The sequence below is a fragment of the Epinephelus moara genome, chromosome 10 (genome assembly GCF_006386435.1).
Source record: "Epinephelus moara isolate mb chromosome 10, YSFRI_EMoa_1.0, whole genome shotgun sequence".
Lineage (NCBI taxonomy): Eukaryota > Metazoa > Chordata > Actinopteri > Perciformes > Serranidae > Epinephelus > Epinephelus moara.
The window spans coordinates 40,984,511-40,989,916 of NC_065515.1; positions in this window are offsets into that span (position 1 = coordinate 40,984,511).

A 5,406-nucleotide genomic window follows, 5' to 3' on the forward strand; every position below is an offset into this window, starting at 1 on the left:
AAAGTTGAAGCAGGAAATGTCTCTGTGAGTCTCATCTTCCTTTATTTCTTCAAAATAAGTTTGGCTGATCTGAAGGTTTGTTTCCAACACGCCCAATCGTCTGACTGCTTGTGTTTCTTGACATTTCAGACTTCTTTTTAGTGACATTGCCATGCTCCTAGATCTCAGCTATCACTTTGGTGAGTGCACTATGAACTGAATAATCCTTTAATGATCTGGGGTGATTGGGATGATTTGGCATCTCGAAGAAAGTCGCCCCATTTCTGCATTTCACTCCACATGACCGAACTTTTCAGATTCAAAAGTACAGGACACCAGGACGAACCCAAATGTCACATGCTCTATTTTCCCATGCTGCATGTAACGCAGTGACAAAGATAGTTCTTGTCTTGTCCTGAAAGTAACTTAATTATGGTGTGATAAAAGCTTCTGGCTCGACTTAAATGGCTGTTGTGAGCGTTCTGGTCCTGGATGAATTAGCATTTTAATTCTCTCAGCCCTGCTGAGGTCCAGCAGGGCAACAACCAAAACAACAATTATGGTGAGTGACATGACGTGAGCTCCGAGAAATCATCACTATATATAATCATCGCCAGAGTTCATATTCCCTCATGGCACATGAACTATTTTAAGTATTTGGAGGACTTTCTCGATCTCTTACAGGAAGTTCGGCCTCTTGCAGCTGAACACGTGTATGACCAGGGAAATATGCAAGAGGCCTCCAGAGCACAGAAATTTACTGACCATGGGGAATATTACATTATTCCTCCTACAGACCTTATAGTCCGTTTGGGCTTTGTTCCTTTAAAACCGCTTCTTCCATAACTGACACAAAGCAGTAAAATGCTTTAAAAGACAGATTATAAGCAGGGCCTGTTGACTGCCGACAATCGTCCATAGATGTCAGCTGATGTTGAGTGTTAGTGTAAGAGTCCAAAACCTCAAGGCTTTTTCATAACACTTTGAAGACATGAAGTGAGGGCCAGACCATCCACTCCAACGGCTCCAGCTCCACCTGTCAGTTTAAACAGGAAACAGTTTTGTCTTAAAAAATATGACCAACATCAGATTTTTGTCTCTCAGAGACAAGGGCAATAAAGCTGATGGCAGTACAGTATGTGAGGTGTCCATGTGTAACCTTTACAGGGACTCCTCAGATTATCAGCTGTCTTACTCCCTCTGCTGGACACTGGCGGTCCACACAGCTGCAGGTCAGGAGAAGCTGCTGACCAGCAGGTACAGGAATGTGTCATAAAACTGATCAAGTATTCCTTAATTTATCTAGCTGATGACAAACCAACTGTGTCAAGTAAATTGTGAATATGTATGCTTCCTTAACACATTGTTATTGAAATGAGTGACAAAAATCGGCACATTTTAGCCAGCATCGTTAAAGAACTGTCTACAAACGCATCTTGAAAGAAAAACCCATAGGACATGGAATCAAGAAAAAAATTTTGGTCTTAGGAAATACTTGAAAAATGCTGACAAAACAATCTCACTACAAGGCCCATTCAGTAGTGGTTCTGTAGCTTTTGATCACAACATACAGTCTTCCTCAGCAGAGTCTCCCAGTTGTGGCATTGACAAGTTGATTTAAAGTGAAACAAACTAACACTAACTCTCGCTGCACTGTGGAAAATAAGACTTAACAGACTCAATTACAGACAACTGACTTTGAATTGACTGAATATAACTTTAGGGTAGACATATATGCCTATATGTTCATGACAATATTTTCAGTCCCCTATAAAATTAAAAAAGAAGTGTTTTGACTGTACTTTAAGGGTTGAGTGTCATTTGAAATTTTAAATAGTAGTGCTAATTCGATCCCTGGGTTTCTCTACTAATATCAAAACAATACTGACTCTGCTTTACTTTGAAGAATATAACCATGTTTTTGTACAACTCCTTTTTTATTCCAGAGAACAAGCCAAACTTCTAAAATTTACAGACCAAAACTGGTAAAATTATGATTAATGATCAATATTGGTGCTACAGCCACATTTCAGTCGAATACACACAAACAATAACAATAAAAAGATGGAGGATTAATACAAATATTTCATACTCATTCAGAATCCTCTCAGCTAATCTTGCTGCCCTAAAATCAAGAGAAACTGGAGTTGTATAATATGCTTTTTTTCTGTGATGAAATGATGCTTGTGTGTCTGTATCTCTTTATTTCTCTCCCATGTTCCTCTGTGCTGCTGACGGAGGCAGAGAGGAGGAAACTACAAACTCCATCTGTAGTGGAGTTTTCTCTAATGGGCTCCATACTGGCCAGTTGGAGATGATTATTTGGAGAAACACGACACTGGGCTTGGATCAAATCAGCCCGAATGTGGGCACGTTACAGGTCTGGGCATGCATGTGGACGTCCGAACATGGGAAACAGAAGTGTGTGTGTGTGTGTGTGTGTGTGTGTGTGTGTGTGTGTGTGTGAGAGAGTGAAAGAGAGTATAAGAGAGGGATACAGTTTATGTGCCTTTTGATCAGTGCCTAAACTTGAGGCTATGAGGAATGTTTCTTTTTCTCCTTTGAAGGCAGTTTGAGTTTTCTGTAATAGTTTTGGTTCAGCTGGGGCCTGTGTGTGTGTCTGTGTGTGTGTGTTCAGCTTGGTATAAATGGGGGCGAGCTCTGAAATGAATATCATTGTCACATCTCGTGCCAGAGCAAATTCCCCGTCCAAAACGAGCAATTTTGGAGCCAACGCCTGCCGTTGGAAAAATCTGCCTTCAATTTTCCTCCACTGGTGGCTGTGCATGCGCTCGCCCCTCCAACTCTTTTTCTCTCATTCACACACACACTGAGCAAACCAAAGGCCGAGCGCTTTCCCTCACACACACACACTAAACTTGCAGATCTAGTTGGCCTGCAGCAAGTGGACCCCACAGTTTATTTTTTTCTCAATTATCCATTTAGTGTAAGTGGCAGGCGCCTGATGGGCTCCACGCCGAGAGGAAATGTTTGTATTGTCCTCATTTAACAATGGCGTTTAAACTAATACCTGATTAGCGAGAGTGAGTCACCACAGAGAAATAGATTTGTGAGACAGCTGGCTGTGACGCTACTCTGTTTCTTTGTTTTTCTAGTTCCAGTAATCGCCTCCCCTCACCCCATCACAACCTCTGCGGACACACACTTTTTTTTTTTTTTTTTTTACTTTAATTAGCTATCGGAGTGCTTTTTTAGAGACACAACTTCTTGGCTGGATTTTTTTGTCTGTACCAGATTGAGATCCGTACTGGAATATATTTACTGAACACATATGTGTGTGGTCAGCTTTAGAGACTCACGTAGTGGAATTAATGAGGATTTGTAATCAACATATAAAAGGAAACTAATGTTGGATGTTTGTTTGAGAATTATGTTCTTTCCCAGAGAAGTAGCCAGGATTTTGGTAATACTGAGGTCACGAGTTCCCCCTGTGGACCTTTCCCCCAAATACCAAAAGGCAAAAAGTCTGGATTTTTTTTCTTTTTCATTTGATTATATTTCCATCCAGTTTAATTTCCCAACATGAAATGCCGCTTCAAAGCCTTCTCCTCTCAAGGCTCTCACCTTTTGTTTGAAATACAAACTACCATTCAAATGTACAGTAGGAAACACTTTAATATGTAGTCTATAATAATCTGAATTATTGCTTGACTTGTTGTTCTGTTATAGAATAGACTATTGTTTCCTTTAGAGGGTTTCACAAAGAACAACAGCATAAGTCAGTAAGTTTGTTTCCCATTTCCAACCAACAGTAAGCGTTGGGTTATTATTATTTATTTATTTATTTTTTAACTGGAACAATCTCAATTTAATGCTGATGCCTCTATATCACCTACATAAGCAAACAAGACCATGAGCAAGAAGACTGGCTTTTTCCATATTGTTACAGTTTAATCATGTCCTGGGTCCATATGTGAATCAAAATCAGATGAAACAATTTATGGCATGCACACCAGAAGAGCCTCTGTTTACATTTCCCCAGGCAAAATTTGGCAGTGAGGAGTACGTTAGCCAGTTAAAAAAAAAGCAGGAGATTTTTTTCTTAAGCAAATTTTATTTTTGATGTTATATTTTGTGGTTATGGCTGACACTGGGGCAGGTTCAGCAAAAAAAAAGAAAAGAATTGGCTGAAGAACAACAAAATAAAAAGTAAAAGAGACAGTGATAGAGCACGGGCAAAAACACAAGTCAACCTTTGTCAGTCATTCAACAGATAGAGAGAATTTAGGGTTTGGAAATAATTCAAAACTGATCCTGAATTGGCCCTCCTTCTCATAGACAGGTATGTAATATCCATTTATAAAATTTATTGCAGGACGTGGTTATACATCAATGTATGAATTCATGTTGGTGGCTAAAACAAGTTAACTTTGTTTCAACATTGTCGTATTATAGCTTTCAAACTTACACAGCCATTATTAGATACATTACCTCATCACTATGCATCCTGCAAACAGCTGTTTAAAGGAACACTGTGTTAAGATTTAGTGGCATTTAGCCGTGTGGATTGCAGATTGCAACCAGCTTAAACTTCCCCTGGTTAGAATTCCGGTTAATTGTTTGGGAGGTTTTTACTGGGAGCTGATTCTCCACAGAAGTCTCTTCCTCTCTAAAACAAATGGACCAAATGGCAAAACAATGAATAAAGCAGTTTCATGTGAAGAATCAATGTCTGTCTGAAACAGTACGGCTTGTCAGGGACTGGCTGCAAGCCCAGCATCTGCTAATGTGTGCTCACCTATTTACTCTGATAATGCATGGGCAAAAGTGGGTTGCGGGTCCTTTCTTAACAGACCACAAGTGCCTTGAAAAAAAATGAAAACCAAAAAAACCAACACAACTTTATTTTGAAGTACAGTGAACTTCCGGCACAGAGCTTTTATTTCCGCACCATACTGTTTCCTGCTGTAGAGTGAGACTAATGGACAGCTATTTGACAGAGACAGCAAAGTAGCTCAATAACATGTCCAAATGCAAGTGTGATGCTGAATGTATTAAACTGTGTGGATACTAACGCGTAAGGAGAAATCTGGACCCCATGGCTGGATCAGTTGGGAACCACTGACTTAATGTGTGGTCATCTAATTTCTGATACAGACATTCAGGAGGTTTTTAGCAGGAGCTGAATTACCCGCAGAGATCTCTTCTAGAGGCTGACAATTTTTCGGGTCAGCAACTCTAGCAATTCATAAAAACATATTGGTGAAATGAACGAGTTTCGCGGCAGATAATGTGTTATTTAGAGCCTCATTGTCGGTGCCCCGATCATTCCCACTATATGGATGTACGCGGCTCTCGTGGATCTAAATATCTTCCGAAGGACTCCAAATGACACCAAACTTATCTGGGTGAGTAAACAACCGTATTTAATGCCAGAAATAAGGTCCAGGTTGTAAAAAACGGAAC